This window comes from Macrotis lagotis, chromosome 1, assembly GCF_037893015.1.
Source record: "Macrotis lagotis isolate mMagLag1 chromosome 1, bilby.v1.9.chrom.fasta, whole genome shotgun sequence".
NCBI classification, from domain to species: domain Eukaryota; kingdom Metazoa; phylum Chordata; class Mammalia; order Peramelemorphia; family Peramelidae; genus Macrotis; species Macrotis lagotis.
The window spans coordinates 394,383,617-394,395,241 of NC_133658.1; positions in this window are offsets into that span (position 1 = coordinate 394,383,617).

An 11,625-nucleotide genomic window follows, 5' to 3' on the forward strand; every position below is an offset into this window, starting at 1 on the left:
ATCAAGCTTGATTTGTACTATTTGCCAACATCTGTGATATAAATGCTCACATAGGAAATTTAAAAACTTGTTCTGAGTGCCAGATTTGAGCAAGTTCCAGCATACTTCCTCCTATATCTTAGAGAATTAGTAAAATGTACCCATATTTAGAAAGATAAATATTACAACTCTTCCTTTTACCCAGACACTTGAAACTAAAGGAATATTTGTCTACTGGGTAATAATTAAATAAAGTGTGCTATTTCAATGCAATGGGAATGTTGTGCCATAAAAAGTAACATTTTGGGATATTGGCCTCATGTATTAATATCATTGCTAGTTATTAATATTGATACTGTATATTAGTATAGATACTAAATGGGTCAAAAGTCATCCAGAGTTTAGTTAAGTCATTAACTCCTCTTTTTTTGTTAGGTTTTTGCGAGGCAATGGGGTTAGCGGCTTGCCCAAGGCCACACAGCTAGATAATTTTTAAGTGTCTGAGGTGGGATTTGAACTCAGGTACTCCTGAGTCCAGGGCCAGTGCTCTATGCACTGCACTACCTAGCTGTTCCCATTAACTTCTCTTGAAATCAGTTGGGAGTTGAATTCTAAAGTCTATTTCAATTAAATTCATCATCTAAAGATGAGTGAGATAATGCTTGTAAAGTGCTTTATACGTGATGAAATTTGGGTTCTTAGAGATGACATATGTCTTCAAAAGTCACATTGGTTGTGAAATAGCAGAGTCAGAAGCTGAACTGAGGATCTGATTTCAATTTCTAAGCTCTTTCCATTATATCATGTTTTCTTTTCTTCTATCCCTTTTTCCAAACTTAGTCTTAAAACTGCTTTAACACACACAAAATCTAAAATGGTAAATTGATAGCTCAATAGGGGAGGGGGAAGCAGACAAGAATTAAGTTATTTTGCCTTGAATTTTAATTAGCAAAGGATGGGGTTTTTTACTAAATTTTTTGATATATTTAGAATATAGAGCCTATATTTCCAGAGAATGTTTTGTATTTACAGCATATCTAGCTAGTTATACTGCAGCAATATAATTGTTTTCCTGCTGAGAATTATAGCAGTGAAGTTACTCTGGGTAACATTACAGCTAATTATAGTCTTGCTCTGGAATGTAAAAGCTCCCCTGCCATGCTTTCCCCTCACCATTTATACACAATGGACTAAGAGGAGTGCATTCTGACTTCCATGAAAATTGTAGTTCTCAAGCTCCTGCAATGCTGAGGCAAGAAGTGTGACTTTGGAATGTTTGGGGATATAAATGACCAGAAATGAGCCCAAGCTGATTAGAATTTGAACTCTCAATTATATGGCAAAAAAGGCATAATTATGAAATCCAGCATCAAAAATGAAATAAAATGAATGTGAAGGTTTTAGTGAAAATATATCTCAAAGGAACTTTTAGATTTATTGATTCTCCATGATTCTGAAAGCCTAGGAATTTAGAACAGAGAAAACCTCCTCCATTTCTTCTGCGCTCTAACTGAAGAAGACAAAGATAATTTCATCAAAGCAAAGTTTTTGAGAATAAAAGTTTGTGCTAACTTTATAGTTAGCTTAGTTTATAGTTTACAAAGAACTTTTCCAATTTATTTCATTTTGTCCTCATGAGGATTTTGAATGGTAGGCAATGAAGGGATCTCTATCCTCAAATTAAAGGTGAGGGAACTGGGGCTCACTAATACATGAGCTCCTCTCAGAGATCTCACATCTTAGTAGGAAGATAGTACACAGACAAAAATAAGTATGACTTTAAATTATACTTGTAAAAGATATAAAGTGCTCTGTTACTTGAATCTATTCATTCAGAAAAAATCCGTATATTTTAAATACTGAACATAGAAGAATGCATAAGATAAGTGTGTTGTCTAAGACAGTAAGCAGCCTATAGTTAGCCCTTCCAGATGGTTATTACTTTCACATATTGGTGCCCCTGTAATCAGGAAAATCTAATTAAAATATGTTGACCTTTTCTTTATTCTAAAGAAGAAGTCTTTTATGAAGTAAGGGAGACTTTTATTTAAAGTGCTTGGAGAATTAATAATTTCATACAAGATAATGACAATAATAAGATAATATATCAAAATTTACAAAAACACAGTCAAAGTAGTTATTAGGGGAAATTTCTTATCTCTGAATGCTTATATGAATAAAATGGAGAAAGAGGAGATCAATGAAATGGGCATGCAAATAAAAAAGCTAGAAAAAGAAAAAATAAAAATTCCCCAATTAAAAATTGAACTAGAAATTCTGAAAATCAAAGAAGAAAATAATAAAATTAAGACAACTATTGAATAAAACTGAGTTATTTTTTATGAAAAAAATAAAAGAGATGAAACTTTAATTAATCGGATTTTAAAAAAAAGGAAAAACATCAAAATTACCAGTACCAATAAAGAAAAGGGTGGATTCACAACTAATGAGGAGAAAATCAAAGTAATAATTATGAGCTATTTTGCCCAACTGTATGCCAATACATTTGACAATCTAAGTGAAATGGATGAATATTTAGAAAAAATATAAATTGCTCAGATTTACAGAAGGGGAAATGAAATATGTAAATTACTACTTGGAAAAAGAAATTGATCAAGCCATCAATGAACTCCCTAGGATAAATCCCCAGGACTAGATGGATTTACAATTAAATTCTAACAAATATTTAAAGAACAATTAATTCCAATTCTATATAAACTATTCAAAACATAGGTGAAGAATTAGTTCTTTGAAGTTTCATCATACCAATGTGGTGCTGATACCTAAACTAGGAAGAGTCAAAACAGTGAAATTATAGACCAATATCCCTAATGAATATTAATGCAAATATTTTAAATAAAACATTAGGAAAGAGATTACAATAAGCTGTCATTAGGATAATACACAATGATCAGTTAGGATTTATATCAAGAATGCAGGGTTGGTTCAATATTAGGAAAACCATCAGTATAATTGAACAGATCAATAACAAGGTTAACAGAAATCATATGATTATCTCCATACATGATGAAAAAAGTTTTGGCAAAATACAGCACCCATTCCTATTAAAAACACTTGAGAGCATGGTTATAAATGGAGCTTTCCCTAAAATGATAAAGCAGCATCTGTTTAAAGTCATCAAAAAGCACTGTATATAATGGGGATAAGCTAGAAGCATTCCTAATAAAATCAAAGGTGAAACAAGGATGCTGGTTATCACTACTGCTATTCAATATTGTATAGAAATATGAGCTTTACAGGATGGCTAGTTGGCACAGTGGATAAAGCACCAGCCCTGGAGTCAGGAGTACCTGGGTTCAAATGCCATATTAGACACTTAATAATTGCCTAGCTATGTAGCCTTGGGAAAGTCACTTAACCCCATTTACCTTGCAGAAAACCTAAAATAAAAATGAGCTTTAGCAATAAGAAAAGAAAAAGAAATTGAAGGAATTAGAATGGGCAATGAAGAAACAAAATTCTTATTCTTTGCATATATGATGGTATACTTAGGGAAACCTCCAAAAAATCAACCAAAAAAACCCTACTTGTAGCAATTAACAACTTTAGCTAAATTGCAGGATCAAAATTAATCCACAGAAATCATCAGCATTTCCATATATTGCCAACAAAGTCAAACAGTAAGAGATAGAAATTCCATTTAAAGTAACTGAATAGCATAAAATATTTGGGAGTCTACTTGCCTAGATAAACCCAGAAACTATATAAGAACAATTCTAATGCACTTTTCATGCAGATAAAATCAGTTCTAAATAACTGAACAAATATTAATTGCTCTTGGGTAGGTTGAGCTATAATAAAATTGACAATGCTATTTAAATTAAATTACTTATTTAGTGCAAAACCAAACTGCCAAAAAAATGACTTTTTTTGAACTAGAAGAAAATTTTAAAAAATTTATCTGAAGGAGCAAAAGATTAAGAATATCAAGGCAGTGGAGCCAAGATGGTGGCAGGAGAACAGCCTCTATTAGGTGCTCTCTCCAAAATATTTCAAAAACCTTAAAATTTTGACTCTAAATTTTCAGGAGACAGAACCCACAGAAAGGTCCAGTGAGGCAATTCTCCAGCCTAAGGTAACCTGGAATATAGTGGGGGTTTTGTTCCATGGGGTTGGAGGGGCAGCAGTAGAGCAAAGGAGCTTCAGCCTTCCAGGAACAGCCCAATCTCCTGGCAGCAGAAGCAGTTTCCTGACTTTCCACCCCAGGGAGACCTCTGCCAGAGTGAATGCAAAGTACAGGCCAGCATGGCCCTCCTCTGTGAAGCTAAGGCCCTCAGTGCAGCCCAGATCTCAGAAAATGGAAGCAGGCCTGTGGAGCCATCCAGCAAGAGCCATCTGGCAGCTGCTTCCTGATTGTTCAACCCATGGAAGGTAAGGGAGTGGAGGGAGACTGCTGAGGTGTGTCATCTGTCCCTGGGACAGGTCTCCAGGGTTTTGACTACTTTAAGATTCTGGTTGCAGTCTGGGGCCCCATGGGGTAAGGTTGTGGTCATTCAACAGACCAGAAGAGCAGTTAGAGCCTCACATACTGAGGTCCTTTTAGGGGTGTCCCAATAATACTCAAAAGCTCAGGAAACACCCCAAATCTGGCTGGGGGAAACAAGTAAACAGGAAGAAAATGGAATCTAAACATAGACAATTACTTTAGCCCCATGGAGGACCAAAATATACACTCTGAAGATGAGAAAGTCCAAGCTTTACACCTAAAGACTACAAGAAATATAAAAGTTGGGCTTAGTCTATGACAAACCTCAAAAAAGATTTTGAAAATCAAGTAAGGGAGATGGAAGAAAAATTCAGAAAATAAATGAGAGAGATGCAGGAAACAAAAGAAAATGAAGTCAGTAGCTTAGTCAAGGAGATCCAAAAAAATGCTGAAGAAAATAGTATACTAAAAACCAGTTTAGGTCAAATGGATAAAACACTTCAAAAAGTTATTGAGGAGAAGAATGTCTTAAAAAGCAGAACTGGTAAGATGAAGAAGGAGATAAGAAAGCTCTCTGAGGAAAACAATCATTCAGATGTAGAATGGAGCTAAAAGGAAGTTTATAATTCTACAAGAAATCAAGACTTGATAATTCAACTCCAACAAAATGAAAAACTAGAAGAACATGTGAAATATCTCATTGAAAAAAACAACTGATCTGGAAAACAGATCCAGGAAAGATAATTTAAAAATTATTGGACTACCTGAAAGTTATGATCAGAAAAAGTACCTTGACCTCATTTTTAAAGAATTTCTATGGGAAAATTGCCCTGATATCCTAGAAACAGAGGGTAAAACAGAAATTGAGAGGATCCAACAATATCCTATGGGAAAAGATCCCCAAAAACCCAATCCTCAGGAATATTATAGCCAAGTTCCAGAACTCCCAAGTCAAAAAGAAAATATTACAAGTAGTCAGAAGGATCAATTCAAATAACTTGGAGCTACAGTCAGGATTAACCAGGATTTAGCAGCATCCACATTAAGGGCTTATGGGGCTTTGAATATAATAATCTAGAAGGCAAAAGAACTTGGAATGCCACTGAGAATCAACTACCCAGCAAAACTGAACATTCTTTTCCAAGGGAAAAGATGGATTTTTCAATGAAAAAAAGGGAATTTCAAATGTTCCTGTAGAAACAGTCAGAGCTGAACAGAAAGTTTGAGCTTCAAGTACAGGACTCAGGTGAAGCATAGAGAGGGTGGAAAAGAAGGGTAAATTATGAGGGACTTAATGATGATGAACTGTGTGTATTCCTGCATGGAAAGATGATACTGATAATGCTCATATGAACCTTCACATTTAATAGAGTAGGTAGAAGGAGCTTTTATAGATGAGGCACAGGAGAGAGCTGAATTTGAAGATAAAATATAATATATTGTAAAATGGAGCCAATGGGTGAAAGTGAAATTTGCTGGGAGTAAGAGAAAGGAGAGGTAGAATAGCTAAGATATTTCATGTAAAAGATATTTCACATAGCATTTGCAATGGTATGGAAGGGGGGGCAGAAGGGGAAGCAGAATGGCTCAGAGAGGAAACAGCATACATATTCAATGTGGTATAGATTTCCAGAAGAAAAAAGAAGAGAAGGGGGACAGGGGGATGGGAAGGGTGATGTGGGTGATAGAGAGAGAGGGTAGATCATAGGAGAGGATAGTCAGACATAACACGTTTTCTTTTTTATTTTTTGAAAGGTAGTGGGATTGGGTGGCCTATCTGGGACCATGGGGGCCAGGTGGTTGCTGGGTCTCTGGGGTGGGATGTGGGCTTGGGGACTCTTGGTCCCAGGGATGGTCTTGGCTACCCCATAGCACATTTTTGAAGAGGGAAAGAGTGAAAGGAGAGAGAAAATATAATAGATGGTAGTAGGGAGGAATGGATGGAGGGAATTAAATTCAGCAACAGCAACTGTGGAAAAATATGGAAGTAAGTTCTTTGATGGACTTATGAAAAAGAATGTGATCCACCTGATACAGAGCTGGTGGTATCAGAACACAGACTGAAATACTTCTTGCTCTTTCTTTTACTTTATTTCTCATGAGGTTTTATATTTTTGTTGGGGAGGGGGATATTATGTTTATTTTTAAACAAGAATATTTTAGCAGTGTGTAAATAAATTGAATTTTAAAAATTAAAAAAACCAAATTTCAAGGAATCTGAAATCTAGGCAATGGGGGAAAAAAGAATATCAAGGGAATTAATTAAAAATTGCAAGGAAAGGTGGCCTAGCCAAATGAGATATAAAATTGTTTTATAACGTGTTAGTCATCAAAAACTATCTAATACTGGCTAAGAGCATGTTGGATCAGTGGAATAGAATAGGTTCAAAAGAACCCATAGAAACTGACTATAGTAATCTATTGTTTGATAAACCTAGACTCTAGCTTCTGAGCTAAGGGTTCCACATTTGACAAAAACTGGAAAAGTATATGGCAGAAACTAGGCAAAAACTAGTATCTCACATAACCAAGATTTGGTTTAAATGGGTACAAGATTGAGACATAAATTAGAACAAAGAACAGTATAGCTATCAACTCTATAGAAAGGAAAGGGAATGACTAAACAACAGATAGAGAACATTATAAAGTTCAAAATGATCATTTTGATTACATTTAATTAATAAGGTTTGCATATATAAAACCAATACAATCATATTTAGAAGGAAAATAGAAAGTAGGGAAACAATTTTTTGTAACTAGCATTTCTGATAAAAGATAATTTCTAAAATATATAGAAAACTGAGTAAATTTTATAAGAATATGTCCATTGATAAATGGTCAAATGACATGAACTAACAGTTTTCAAATTAAGAAATTAAACCTATCTATAGTCATATGAAACAATGCTCCAAATCATTATTGATCAGAGAAATGCGAATTAGAACAACATCTATCATATTGATCAATATGACATGTATTGTGGGTGATCCAACCATTCTGGAGAGCAATGAAACCATGCATATCCTTTGATCCAGCAATACCACTATGAGATCTGTATCCTAAAGAGATCCTAAAAAAGGAAATAACCTCATGAACAAAAATATTTAGAGTAGCATTCTTTGTAGTGGAATACCTATCAACTGGGGGATGGTTGGCCAAATTATGGGAAATGAATGTGATGGAATATTATTGTTCCACAAGAAATCACGAATAGGAGGACTTCAAAAAAAAGCATATAAACACTTACAAGAACTGATGCTGAGTGAAATGAGCAGAACCAGGCAAACAATGTACAACTTCACAGCAACATTGTACGATAATCAAATATGATAAACTTAGTTCTCAGAAGTAAAATAATCAAAGGCATTTCCTTTTTTTTCTTTTTTTAGGATTTTTTTTCAAGGCAATGGAATTAAGGTCATAAATTTTATATGTCTGAGGCTGGATTTGAACTCAGGTCCTCCTGACACCTGGGCTCATCTTTTATCTGCTGCATTACCTAGTGATCCCAAAGACATTTCTAAAGAATTTGTGATGGAAACTACCATTCACATCTAGAGAAAAAACTATGAAATCTGAATGTAGACCAAAGCAAACTATTTTTTATTTAAATAATTTGTTTTATGCTTTATGTTTGTGGTTTTATAAATACATACATGTATATATAAATATATATATATACATATATACATATATATATATAAACCTATATCAGATTGCTCACTGTCAAGGGAAGGAAGGAGAGAAAAGAGGAAGGAAGAAAAAAGTGGAAATCAAATTCTTACTAAAAAATGAATGTTGAAATTATATTTTTATGTAATTGGAATAATAAATAAATTTAAATCTTTAAAAAAATTACTTGGAGAAGTTTGTAGAAGGCAGATGATCTTTTATTTTTCCTGATACAGAATCAAAGAATTTGGACTGAGGGTCACTTAATACAGCCTATACCTGAAAAAGAAATTTTTAAAATGTATCTGACAATCAGTCTTTCAGCCTTTCTTGAAGGATAATAAGAAGAATCAGGAATTATACAGTTCTTTAAATTTTGCCATCACCTTATACATATTGTGGCATTTTTCTCTCATAACAACCATAGGAGGTAGATCATCCATTTTACAGATGAAAACATTGAAGTATATAGAAGTATCTTACCCAGAAACTTATAAGCACTCTGAGGTCATATTTGAACTCAAGACTTTTGTGACGTCTAGCATTCTATCCATAGCATTAACTTGAAACTATCCTATACTTGAAGATATCCTATGAGGAGGAATTCCCTACTTTCTAGTATAGTCTATTCCATTATTGAGTATATCTAGGGAGATATAAATCCCGATTTTCCCCCTTTATAATTTTTTTAAATTTTAGAAAGATTTTATTTATTTTGAGTTTTACAATTTTTCCCCCAATCTTGCTTCCCTCCCACCCACCCCCAATAGGAGGCAGTTTGTTAGTCTTTACATCATTCCCATAGTGTGCATTGATGTAAGTTGAATGTGATGAGAAAGAAATCATATCCTTAAGAAAGAAACATATATATATATATATATATATACACACACATTATATATATGTGACATATAGCAGAATTACATAATAAGATAACATGTTTTAAATTAAAGGTAATAGTCTTTGGTCTTTGTTCAAGCTCCACAATTCTTTCTCAGGATACAGATGGCATTCTCCATCACAGATATTCCAAAATTGTGCCTGATTGTGCCCTGTTGGTATGAACAAGTCCATTAAGGTTGATCATCACTCCATGTTGCTATTAGGGTGCATAATATTCTTCTGATTCTGCTCATCTCACTCAGCCTCAATTCACGCAAATCCTTCCAGGCTTCCCTGAATTCCCATCCCTCTTAGTTTCTAATCACATATTAGGGTTATATTTGTTCTTCTTTGTTCAAAGAAGGCAATTCTAAGGCATTGTAATTTTTAACAATGTCTTAGAATTGCCTTCTTTGAACAAAGAAGAGCAAAAATAAACCCAAAGACATTCCTTCAAAAATTTGAAGACAGTTATCATGTTTCTGCCACCATTAACTCCATTTTTCCTACATGCTAAATAATTCATTTGTCAAATGATTATTACAGATAAGTTAGCATATTAATTGCATCTTAGAAAATTCTGTATGGCATAAAGACAAGTCCTCTTTTTCCATTCCAAACTTTCCCCAATAAACCAACTGAACAATAATAATGATGATGATGATGTGTCCTTCATTTTAAAGGAATACTACTTCTGGGAGATGACACCATGACAAATATATGAACTGGATTTGAGTGAGGGGCTACTGTGTTAAGTCACCAGCCTCACTTTCTCCTCCAGAGCCATCTGGGTCCAGTGGCCAATTATGAATTAGGATGACTGGAGATGGCCCTGGATGTGAGGCAATCAGCATTAAGCAACTTGCCTAAGGTAAGATAGCCAGTAAGAGTCAAGTGTCTGAGGTTGGATTCCAATGTCCATCCTCCTGACTCCAAGACCAGTGCTCTATCCACTTCACTAGCTTCCCAAAACAACTGAAACAGGGGAAAGAAAAAACAACAACAACCCAGAGTTCCACTGAAATGTAATCTTTGCTAGTCATAAAATTAAAAAAATACCAATTAACTACCATGTGTCTCCAAAACAGATCTCACTGTGCACACAATAGAGTTGTTGCTATTTAAAAGAAAAGATCAGTTTTTTCTTTATTTCAAAACAATCTCATCTATTTCTTTCCTTTTTCCCCCTGCAAAATCTTTAGTATGAGAAAATGAGAGAAAGAAATCATGTGGACTTTGAAGCAAGTGTATTTTAATATGAAGGGGTGAATGTTTGATGGGTCTGAGTGAAACTTACTTTACACTTTACAATCTGAGGATGTGATTATTTTAGCTTTATTTTTTACAACCATCAGTGGTCTGTCAATAGTCAAGTATCATGCTTTGCAGAGTAGGTAACTGACAAATGTCTGTTAAATGAATAGATCAAATTACTCATTTCTTTGTGTATTTGACCATAGAAAAGTAATTTCTAAAAGTAATTTCTTTGTACATCTCCTTTCAATCTCTACCACAATTTAATAAATATGGGTTGAACTCATGGGTCATACACAGTTCAGAACATAGTGAGGTTAAATACTTTTCAGGGGGTAATTACTGCTTTCCTTTATGACCTTGGACAAATAATTTCCCTACCCAGAGCTTTATTTTCTTGATCTATGATTCTAAAAATGATAGTTTTTTTTTCAAGAAAGTCTTTCAGGTGATTTCCAATTCTAAACTGTGATCCTACAAGAAATGTAATAAATCAAGCTTGGTTTGACTGTCAGTGTCATGAACTAGGATCAGAGAAGGAAAGAGAAAATATCAAATACGACACAGGGAAGGATCATAGATCTGCCAGATCATAGGTATCTGCTACCCTAACTGGTTTCAACTCCAAAGAACAAGATACCCCTCCCAGGTTAAGTTCATCATTTCTAAATTCACCACTGTTCTGCTAATTCAATCCTTAATTGCTTCCACCTTCATCAGCCTCCTCTTCCCTCTTATTGGAGAGATGAGGCACCAAGTACCAAATTTCACCTAATACCTTCTTCTATAGAAAGCAGAAACTGGACTTTTTGGCTCATTCCACTCCACATCTGCAGCTTTGTCTGGTTTCAACTCCCTTGGACAATAATATTCCCAACTTTCAGTCACCCCCCCCCAGGGTCCTCTTTCCCCATTTTCCTCTTTTCTGCTCTATTTTTTTTTTTTCATTTTCTCCAGGGAGAAATCATTTTGTTTTTTTAATTAATTATGTACTCAGTGTTTAGAGAAGTTCCTAGCATAAATATTTATAGGATTGGATTAGATTTAGGTCTTTTTATAAGTGAATATCTAGATCCTTTTTTTTCAATTTTTATAAAGGTTTTATTTATTGTGAGTTTTACAGTTTTCCCCCCAATTTTGCTTCCCTCCCTCTACCCTTCACCCCAGAGAAGGCAGTTTGTTAGTCTGTACATCATTCCCATAGTGTGCATTGATCTAAGTTGAATGTCATGAGAGAGAAATCATATCCTTAAGAAACAAATATTATGAGATATAGCAGAATTACATAATGAGACAATATTTTAAAAATTGAAGGTACATAGAAAGTCTTTGGTCATTATTCAAACTCCACAATTCTTTCTCAGTAAACAGATGGTTTTCTCCATCGCAGA